Source organism: Vigna unguiculata, chromosome 4 (genome assembly GCF_004118075.2).
Source record: "Vigna unguiculata cultivar IT97K-499-35 chromosome 4, ASM411807v1, whole genome shotgun sequence".
Lineage (NCBI taxonomy): Eukaryota > Viridiplantae > Streptophyta > Magnoliopsida > Fabales > Fabaceae > Vigna > Vigna unguiculata.
This window is the reverse complement of record NC_040282.1, coordinates 36,667,098-36,679,843: the sequence shown is the minus strand read 5'-3', so window position 1 is coordinate 36,679,843 and position 12,746 is coordinate 36,667,098.

Genomic DNA, 12,746 nt, shown 5'->3' with positions numbered 1-12,746 from the left:
AATTTTGTCCTCTTCAAATTGAGATCAAATTAGTAAATAAGCTTAATTACAACTTATATATACATGTTAAAATAATTGTTTTTAATATATACATCCAATCACTTCACCTAAATACTCAAATTATTTTATTTTTTACATTTTTACCTTTGTAATTTTTTACACTTAAAAGTTTTTTACACGTAAAAAATAATTTGAATATTTAGGTGTAGTAATTTGATGTATAAATTTAAAACAATTATTTTAACATGCATATATAAATTATAATTAAACTTATTTACTAATTTAGTCTCAAATTAGAAACATTTTAGAGAATTGGAATATTAAATTAAACCACAAATTTAAATAGAGGACTAAATTGAAAACAACTATTATCATTAACATGTGTCATGACGATAAGCTGACACGTGACATAACGGTAACCTGACACGTGACAGTTTATAAATTTTTAGAAAAAAAGTTAAAAAATTAAAATTTCACGACTTGACATGTTACACGATGTTAACTTCAACCTAGCAAAGAAGACCAAATTGGACCCTTCTAAATAATTGAGGTACTAAATTGAACCAATCAACGATAAGAGATCAAATTGAACTAAACCAAAAAATTAGGAGACCAAATCAATAATTATACCTAAAAAAATAATGTAACTATAAAAAATAAAAATTTAAATTCTTTAAAGAATAAAATGAATTTTTATTAATTTTAATTAGATAATGCAGTTAAATAAATGATTCGTTCAAATAAAAAAAATATACAACCTTAAAAAATACATAAAAATATTAAAAATTTAATAAAAAGTACATTTTAGATTGAAAATTGTAATAAGTTAGGACATATGGTTATTGGGATTACTGAATTTATATAACTTAGGTTTATCTTGAAAAAAGAAAATGTTGGTGGATACTATTAACATATGGTTGAACTAAAAAGTTGATGAGATATAGCTGGGGACGAATGTAACGTGGGAAAGAACATCTTGGGTGGGGAATATATAAAACAAGGACAAAAATTACGAATGTAACTGTGTTTGGTGCCTTCAACCTCACTTTTCACTTCATTATTAGTTACACCATTATTCTTCAACGCGTCAAGATATTTTTCCATTCTCATACTTTTTAATTTAAAATGGATAATTTTCTTCAATTAGAAAACTCGCATTATTATCCATTTAAAAATTCGATGAAGAAAACATGTAACCAACTCTTTTTCACTAGGTTTTGTCATCGTATTAGTATAATTTTAAACCAAAATTATTAAAATAAATAAATTTTAAAAACTAGATCATTCTTGTATAACTTTAATTCAAATTAATACTAAAATTATGTTAATCTTTATACTGCTTGAATTCAAATTAGAAAAGAGAAACAGAACGAGAAAAATTGTATAAGGACAATACAATTCTCTTTGAAAAAGTTTGAAATTGTATTATGTAACATATTTTTTTTACAATAAAGTCATCTCATACAAGTACGACTTACTTGTATACACAAAATATTTAAATCAAACTATATTTCCATAATTTTTGTTTAAAACTACACTAATATGATTAGAAAAAAAAAATCCTAGCGTTTAATTTAATTGTATTGGAACATGATATTTTTGTCATGGATGATGACATTAATATGCATGGTTTGCATCGAGATAAGGAATAATATAATAACTTTCAATAACCACACGGGAAAAACACGGTATTATGTTGTTTTCTGGGGAAGGGAATCACTTGTCAGGTCAATAGTTAAGGACGCAGTGTGCTTCTATTTATTTGTTTCTTTTTATCTTTGCTTACTCAATTTCATTCATATTTTATTTAATGCCAATAAATATATTGATGTTTTCTTCTTATATGCTTTCTCTAGAATTTCAACCAAATTGACCGATATAAAAAAAACAAAAAAAGATACAGTGATATTTTTTCATTATTAAATTTTAATAACTTTCTTTTATAATATGATGTGTCATCTTTTAAATAGTTTTAAAATATTAAAAATAAAAAAATAAAAAATTATTTAAAAATATTATCTAAAAGTTGATCAAAATTTAGTAATAAAAATTATTTTTCTAAAAGAATAGGAAAGAAAAAAATGAAGATTAACTTTGGTTGAATGACAAAGCACCTTTTTGAGGACGAGTGAGGGTAAAGAAGGTGACATGCATGATTTGTCTTGAAGTTGGAGATTGGATTAGAAGTCAAACTCAGTCATTTATTGAGATTCAGATTTCGTGAGTGCGATGCAATGCAACCATAGAAGAGAGAGAAAGTTTGTGATTGAGTTTTGGTGGTTCAGAATGCTTTTAAAGTTTCTTCAGAAATGGTAAGAATCTTTCAAATTCAAATCTTTAACATATATTTTACTTATAATTATTATTGGACAATTATTATTAAACATAACTATCCAATAAATAAATAAATAGTAACATATTACAATAAAATTATTAAATATTAATCAAGTTAAAAATTATATTATATTTTAAAAGTTATTGATATTTCAAATAATTTTTATTATAAAATAGTTATAACTAATTTGTGTGAATTGATTTTTAGCAATTAAATTTTTGACTACCTATTAATATTGATTTTACATTAGTATGTGATTTTAAATTAGACACTAATATAAACCAATAATATATTACTTAATACTAATAGCGAAAATTTTGATAATCCATATTAAAAACCAATTTATATCTTATTTCATAAATTAATTATAATTTTTTATTGATAACGAAATTATTTTAAATATAAATAATTTTTATTTTATTAAATGTAATTTAAATTAATGATATAGTGATTAATTCTTTTTTATCTTTAAAATTAATTGATATTTAATAATTTTTTTATTGATAGAATGACTAAAATTATTTAATTGTCTAAAATTAAATGTAAAGTTAAATTTGTAAAAAATTAAAGTGTACATGAACTAAATTATATAGAATAAAAAAATTAAAACCTCTACTTTTGCAAAATATTTTGTACAAAATATTTTTTATAAAAATATTTGTAAATTTTATAGTTTTACAAAAAACAATTATTTAGAAACAAAATATTTATTAATTAAAAATCTTAAAAAATTTAATAAAAAATATTTCCTTATAAATTTTTATAATAAATTTACAAAAATATTATATAAAAAATAAAAAATTCATATATATATATATATATATATATATAAATATTTTATTAAAAAATTATTAAGAAAACCTAAATCCATAATATCTCTTGGATATAATTAAACTAAATTCTCCTGAAAAAATTTTAGAAATTAAATAACATTTTAATAATTAAATTAAAATTTGATTATTTTAATGTTAAATAATAATAATTTTTATTACATAATCTTATTTCAATTACTAATTAAAATAAATATGAAATAACAAATCATTACGTATTTTTATTATTAATACTAGAATATATATATATATATATATATATATATATATATATATATATATATATATATATATATGTATGTGAGAGAGATATCCCATTTAAATAGATTAATTTACTAAATAAAACATCGCATAGTTATAATAATAGAGAACAAAGCTCATATTTGAAAACCATAATCAAGGAATGCACTTTTACAGTCATCCATAGAAGTACTTGAAAGGAAACCTAGGCATACAATCATGCCGTAACCAAAACAAAATCTAAAAGTTCAACAATTATGCAAAAGAAAGGCTCTTAGAGTAAGGAATTACAAAGGCACTAAGGCCATAGAACTGCTCCTGAGGGCCACAACAACAGACCCACTAAGCTGCACCGCTACCACCATCAGGCCTACCTCCAGAAAGGTTTCCATCTGCTCCCACCATAAGGTGATCATCGCAAAAGAGAAATCAAGACAAAGACATACGCAAAAATGAAAGGGTAAGCTAGTGTGAAATCATTTAAACATATTATAGCACTCAGGCACTTAAAGCAATTCCAAGTATACAATACATTAGGCACAATAAATCATGTTATAGCAAGCAAGCATGACACTATGACTCAATTATCCGGATACATATACTAAGATCGGATTCACTGGACGCTTGCACTTGTGGTGGCCTCTACTGCTCTGTAGAGCCATTGTCAATGTGTTTCACCCTACCACACACAAGGTTAGCCTTTAGGCGTCTAAGGCCATTATCTTGCCAGAGACTAGGGCCTCCCGCTACTCTCACCACTTGGGTCAGTTTGCTCTATATGAGACTCACTGACCCTTTAGAGTTTCGGGATGCGATCCTTACTTGAATCCTTATCTTAATATATACACTACACACCACCATGAGGTCTCCTCACGAGACTCATGGAATTACGCCTATCTCCCAAACAGAATCATGCTTCTCATACCATTCTCACTACTTGTTATCTCAACATCCAATTCTCATGCATGTTCTCAACCAACCAAGTAAAAATCCATGTGTTACTCATGCTAACATACCCATCACAGTTCACAGGACCAAGTAATTCATGTTTTGTCATACTTTAAGCTTTAAAGGGAATAGTTCAAACAATAATCACCCAAACCAAAACTGGACAGAGAACCAAGCACCCATGCGCCCATTCTCGCTCAAGCAAGGAATCCTCGCCTAGACGAGAGAAGTTGTCTCGCTCAGGCGACGGATTCTCGCTTAGGCGAGCCTGCAACAGAGGGTCCTGGAAGATTTCGCGAGCTCTCGCTTAGGCGAGGCTGTCTCGCCTGAGCGAGCTGGCTTGTCGCTCAAAGACGCAGCTCCTCGCTTGGGCGAGTGCTCGAGGCAGAACCCTAGGCGAGACTCTGGTATTCTCGCCTAGGCGAGACGAGCTCGCTTGGGCGAGAATATCAGTTCTTCCCCACTGTTCCGCGCATGCAACATCATAAACACTCCAACAATTAACACAGTTCAGTCCCATACACGCACAAACAGTCTTCCAATCATTTTTATGCGTAAAACAGCAGCGGAACAAGCAACATACTCAAAAGAAGCAAAAAGAAGAAAAAGCCTAGCTTCCCTTACCTTGCTTAGGTGTTATTAAATGCAACAGACCCGCAACTAAAAGTACCACAGCTCCAAGAACTACAATAGAGAGCTGAAACATGAAGACCCGGACAAAACAAGGTTAGGAGATTGAACCCTAACTTGACCAACGTGCTCAAACAGTGAAAAAGGGGAAGAAATAGACCAGAAAGCTCTAAGGTTCAACTTACCGGGACGTACATGATGGGTTTTGTTAGCTTGGAGATGGACGAACTTCGTGCCCTAGCAGAACACCTAGCAGTAGACAAGAGAGAGGGGAAGAGAGTTGTTTCTGAAAAGGTAACAAGTGAATACTGAGTCAGCTGGAAGGGGTATTGGGTCCTCTGGAGGGCTAATCCTGGGCCTACGAAAAGGTCAAGCCCAAACAAATAATAAAATTGTTATTATTATTATTATTATTATTATTTTAAAAATAAATATAAATAATTTTTATAGTTTTATTGTAAATATTTTTTATTTATTTTATTTGTAGTTTTATATCTATAATAGATGGTTAAATTTAAAATCCGGACAATTGAAATTTAAAAAAAATGGTAAAACTGATAACAGTTATATATATATATATATATATATATATATATATATATATATATATATATATATATATATATATAAAGTCAATAGTAGAATGTATAAAAAAAATAGTTAGATAGCAGTTATCAAATATTATTTTCCTTATATATAATTAGCGAATACACAAGTATTTTCGCACATGTGTGTACACATTTTTTAAATATACATGATATTATATTAGTAGGTGATGATAATATAATGTTTTTAAGTTAATATATAAAATAAAATTATATTTATTAAAAATAAAGTAATATCCGTGATATTATATTAGTAGGTGATGATAATATAATGTTTTTAAGTTAATATATAAAATAAAATTATATTTATTGAAAATAAAGTGAAATATATAAGAAAAGATGAGAGAATAACTGTTGATAAATATAGAAAAAGAGAAGAAACAAAGATAGACAATTTTTTTAAAAAAAAAACTTGTAAAAGTAACAATTAATTTTCAAAAATTTAATAAATAATTATATTTTAAAGAGTAAAATTGATATTTACAAATGTGGACACAAAAGAGGAAATCCTCTTTATTTGTTGTTATAGATTATAAATATTATTTTGACCTAAATTAAAAAAAAATTAAACAATTAAAAGAAAAATCCAAAATAAAAATAGCCAATATATTCATGCATTTTCTATTGATATAAAACAAAATTGTGAATAACTTAAAATAAAAGTACACTTAAAATATGTATTTATCAAAAAAATTGTAATATTATTTATACTACATTTTTTAAATTATAATATAATTTATATTACTTTCCTTACTATTTATAATATAAAATGATTGAAGAAAAGCCTTTTGGCTGATGTTTTACAACTTTTTGTGAATGAACTCAATGTGTTTTTAGTAGTGTATGTGTGTATAAAATAAATTTGATTAAGAGATTATTCAAAATAAAATATTAAGAAAAACAATAGGTTAATATTACATGATAGTGAATATTAACCATTTTACATCACGAGAAAAATGTAATTTAGTTATCTAGCAACCGAAAAGTATTCATCGTTAATCAATTAACAGTGATTAAAATAACAATTGAATTATAGTCGTCCCAAATGAGGACTAAAATGACTAAAATAGCGATCATATTAGTGTAAAGTAGCATTTATATGTATAACGACCCTAATAGTCACCTAAAATTTTGAGTCTCTATATCTAATGTTTTAGTCATCTAACAATCAAATTAATATTGTATTAGCTATCGAAAGTTTGTTAATCGCTAAAGTATGTTTAATATAGTAATTTGTGACCTAAATTATGTGATCGTCAAATATAATGTTTTAACAACTCAATTAGTGACCAAATTAAATATTGTATTAATCATCATAAATTTATTGGTTACTAATATATTTTTAATATGATTATCAGTGACAAAAAAATTGGTTAAAAGTTTTAGTAAATAACAAAGAAAAATATTTGGTCACTAAATATAAGTTATAATTAACTAAAATATCCACTCTCATAATTGGTAGATATGTTTTCGTTTAAAAGTGAAAAATAATATTTAATTAGATTAAATTAGGTTTAATTACTCGGAATATATTTAGTTTGTTTTCAAAATTTCAAAATGATACCCATTTTTAAGTTTATTTCAATTTAGTATCCAAATTCGAAATTGTGTAATAATATAGTACACTCCGTTAATTTTTCGTAAACACGTTAACGGTGTGTCACGTGTCAGTCTTTGGTTTTTAAATTTTTTTTTTAAATTGCCATGTGTCAAATTCTTTGTGTGACACGTGGCAATACCAGCCAAGTATCATTGTCTTGATTTGGACTCAGTCTCCATATATGTCTATTTGTTTCAATTTAGTACCCATATATGTTTATTTGTTTTAATTTAGTCCCCGCTCTACTTGTTTGAATCTTGTTCAAATTTTTTTTTTCAAAATAGAGAAATATTGTCTCTCTTTTAAGACAAAATTTATTATTGGTATAATTACTGATTTGGTACCCTAACTTTTTCGTTAAGTTTAATTTGGTACCCAAACTTTTGATATGTTCAATTTAGTACCCAATTTTCTAAAGAGATTCAATTTGGTCCTCTCTGTTAAGTTGGAGTTAACACCGTGTCCGTACAGGACATGTGTCAAGCCATGAAATTTTTATTTTTTTTTTTAATTTTTTTTTAATTTTTTTTTAAATTTTTTTTTTTTCAAAAAATTTAAAAACTGCCACGTGTCAGTTTATCATCGTGCCACGTGGCAGCTTACAATCATGACATGTGGCAGTGTAATAGTTGTTTTCAATTTAGTACCCTAATTTAAATTTTTGGTTTAATTTAGTACCCAAATTTTTTAAAATGATCTAATTTCGTCCTCTCCCATTTGAGACCAAATTAGTAAATAAGCTTAATTATAACTTATATAAACATGTTAAAATAATTGTTTTGAATTTATACATCAAATCACTACACATAAATATTCAAATTATTTTATTTTTTACAAGTGTAAAAAATTTCATGTATAAAAAATTACAAAGGTTAAAATGTAAAAAATAAAATAATTTAAGTATTTAGGTGAAATGATTTGATGTATATATTAGAAAAAGTGATTGTAACATGTATATATAGGTTGTAATTAAGCTTATTTACTAATTTGGTCTCAAATGGAAGAGGACGAAATTGGATCATTTTAAAAAATTGGGGTACTAAATTGAACCAAAAATTTAAATTGGGTACTAAATTGAAAACAACTATTACACTGTCACGTGTCATGATTGTAAGCTGCCACGTGGCACAATGATAAACTGACACGTGACAGTTTTTAAATTTTTTGAAAAAAAATAATTTTTTTTTGAAAAAAAATTAAAAATTTTATGGCTTGACACGTGTCCTGTACGGACACGGTGTTAACTCCAACTTAACGGAGAGGACCAAATTGAATCTCTTTAAAAAATTGGGTACTAAATTGAATAAACCAAAAGTTTGGGTATCAAATTGAACTTAACGAAAAAGTTGGGGTATCAAATAAGTAATTATACCTTTATTATTTATATAAATGTTATATTGATATTTGTTACTAAAAATGACTTATAAAATTAACTATTGAAATTTATATTAAAGTTAACAGTAAAAGTCATGAATAACATATTTATGTTTTGTTACATTGATATTTGTTATACTCATGAATAACAAAGTTTTGGTAAATTTGTTATTCATGACCTTTATCACTAAACTTTAATATAAATTTCAATACTTAATTTTATAAGTCATTTTAATAACAAATATAAATATAAATAATAAAATTTGTCTTAAGGAGACACAATATTTTTCTATTTTGTAAAAAGATATTCGAAAAAAATTGAAACAAATAAAGCGTTAACTAAATTGAAACAAATAAACAAATATGGGTACTAAGTTGAAACAAATAGACATATATGGGGACTAAGTTGAGATCAAGACAATGACACTTGACATGTATCTTGCCACGTGGTGATACCTTGTCACGTGTCACTAACAATGCCACATGTCACACCAAGGATTTAACATATGACAATTTTTTTTTTAAATTAAAAAAATTAAGAAAACCAAAGGCCGAAATATGGTACGTTGTTAACAGTGTTTGCGAAAAATTAACAGAATTGATGCACAATTTCGAATTTGGATACTAAATTGAAACAAACTTAAAAGTGAGTACATTTTAAAATTTTGGAACCAACTGTATAAATTCTGAGCAATTAAGCCATTAAATTAATATGATACATTCATATTTTTTATCGATATAAAACAAAATTATGAATAGTTTAAAATAAAAGTATATAGCAATCCAAAATATATTATATACATTTAAAATATTTATTTGTAAAAATTAAAATTATAATAATATTTGTATTACATTTTTTAGTCATCAAACCCATGATGTGGTGCGTATAAAAGAAATTTCATTAAAAGATTATTTAAAATAAAATTTCAAGAAAAATAATAGATCGAATAACATGATAATGAATATATTTATCTTTTTATTCATAATACCAATACTTACAATGACGAATTCCAATATATTCCTATAATCCTACGTATTAACTCTAAATTGAAAAACTAAATCCTATATTTCAGTTTATCACTGACGCATAAGGGATTTTGTTGAATCAAAACTTCACGACCAATCTTTTTCAAATCTATTTCACATGCATGCATCTCTGGATATCGGTGTATTCCACAAAAAACATCTCCACAACGACATTGAAACCCTAATAACCCCATCTTCTTTCTGCAACTCTTGCATCTCTTTCTCTCATTCTTCTCACTTGTTGTCTTAGAATTTGTGACAGAACGAGAAATCATGTTATCAATGGTGGAGCTTTCACTTTCAGAAATGCACGATGATGATGATGATAAGTTCTCCAAATGAAAACTCTTGCTTTTCGTTTCACATTCTACACTCTTGCAACACTTTACTTTGGTAAGATAATCTTTATAGCACTTTGAACAAAGGTTCTCTGTTGCAGCAGAACCATAGAAACCACAATCATTAGCACAAAGTGATTTAACCATGCTGTTTGCCTTAAGAAATTTGAAGCCAAGAAAATGAGAGAAGTGTGCAACTGTGAAGAAACTTGAATTGTATTTATAACTCAAGAATGATAAGAAATTTCTAAATAAATCTTATCTTAATCAACATATTTTAATCAAATATAAATTTTATCAAATAAGATATTTTATCAACTTAATATATATATATATATATATATATATATATATATATATAAAATAATCATTATACTGCAACATATTAATCGTTTGGATAAATAGTAAATATTTTTTTTTTAAGTTATAGCGACGAAGAATACAAATTGTGCATATGTATATATGTATGTTGGATATTAAAAGAAATATTATTTGTTGGATGGATTGAAAATGATAATATATTTGAATTACTAATATGTTGAGATTAAATTAATATAAAGAAAATATTTCAAATCACTTAAAAACATGAATTTCTAAATTAAAAATTATAATTTATATTTTTAAATAAAAAACTAAATGAAAACATTATATTTATTTGTTTTGATTTATTGCGGAAACAATTTTATTTTGCGTTGATTTTTTTATGTTATAGTAAATAAAACTGTCTAAAACGGTAAGATGAGTTATTATAAAATTAAATTATCAATTCCTGTCTTTTCAACACTTAATTAAACCAATTATCTAATCAAACAGGGATAAAAAAAATTTTAAGCTGAAATTTTTGTTTTCGTTGTTTACAGTTATTTTCTTTGGTATACATGCACCACCATTTTTATCTTATCCATCTTTATTTTCAGTTATCTTTTTTTTTTATATATTTAGCAGATAACAATTATTTTTTCTTCTTTTAATGTTTCTGAATTGGACATTTTAGCTACTATAATTTGAGCTAAACTTAAAATCTCTAATTTTAATTTAATGTTAGTAGAAGAAATTAAAATGTCCTTTAAATTAATTTCAACAATATATTTTCTTCATTTATTTTCTATTCGTGCTTCACTTATATATTTTTACACTACAATTTTTTTTAAATAATAACTATTTTTAATTAAAAATAATTAATTATATAATAACTAATTTAGATACAAATTTATAAACTAAAAAATTATTAATAATTAAAATAATTTTTATTATAAATAAAAAATGATAATTAATTTTTAAATAATAATTAAAATAATTTTTATTATAAATTAGTATTTAAATTGATAATTAATATTAATTACCAAGATTTTAACACAAATTTTCTCAATTTAAAAATTGGTCTTTAAATATATTTTTTATCTCCAAAATTAATTATTAAAGATTTTCTTATATTAATATAAACTGAAAACTCAATAATTGATTTCTTTTTCTTCTCTCTTATAAAATCCTCTTTTTTTTTCTTCAAAAGTGTAACTGATTTTGCGATTGTCGTTACGTATTCGATCTTTATTCATATTATTTCTTTTGTATAATATTTTTTATTTACGAAGAAAATACGAAATTATTCATCTATAAGTTTTATATGATTGTTATCCTTTGCAGTAATTTTTTTAGTAAAATAAGTTAAAAGACATGTGTATCTGGGTTATTTTTTTAATAAAAATAAAAAATTATTATTATTATAATTACAAAAGCAAATTTAATTAATTTTTATAGCTTTATTGTGAGTTATGTTTTTTTTATAGATATTTTTTTATTACAATAGTTATTTTATTTTAATCTATAAGTTTTTTATAACTGTTATCTTACATAACTTTTTTCAGTGAAACAAATGAAAAGACATGTGTATCTCGGTTCATTTTTTTAATAACAATAAAACAAAATAATAAAATAATTATTATTATAATTACAAAAATAAATTTAAATAATATTTACAATTTTATTGTAGATAATGTTTATTTTTTTATAGATAATCTTTTTAATTAAAAAAAAACTTAAATGATAAAATTGGGAACTAAATGTGTATGTCAAAAAGGAAATTCTCTTTGTATAATAATATAAATAGTATAGATATATTTTTCTAATTTTATTTTATTCAAGCAATAATACTAGTATATACTTAACTATAATTTTAATGTATTTATAGTTGAAACTATTTTAACAGTTGAATTGAAAATTCAACATTTAATCTATCTTTTATATATGTTAATGAAACTTGAAATTGCACTAATCATTATTTTAACATATCCTACATTGTTTTAAATCATTAATTTTTATTAAACTTAGTGGTTTGGCATAATTAATAAATTTATGAGTTTTTTTTTTCTTTACACCGTGTTCAATGAAACTTTGATTCAGACTAATATATTTTAGGTTTAATTACTAGTATAATACGCAATTTGGGGTTAGTATGTCAAATAGGTACTCGGTTTTAAAAAAGTGTCAATTGTATCTCAACTTTTGAAAATTGCTTCAATTAGGTCCCTTTTAAACAGAGTTGACTAACACTGTTAGTCAACGTGCCACGTTTCAATCTGTGTTTTTTTTTTTTTTTAATTTTTTAATTTTTTTTGAATTTTTGAATTTTTTGTTTAAATTTTTTTAAAAAAATTTAAAAATGCCACGTGTCAAGTCCCTGTGTGTGACATGTGGCATTGTCAGTGTCACGTGGCATTGTAATGCCACGTGTCAGTATCACTATCAGATGTCATTGTGTTGATTTCAATTTAGTCCCCATTTATGTTTTTTTGTTTCAATTTAGTACCTACTTATGTGTAT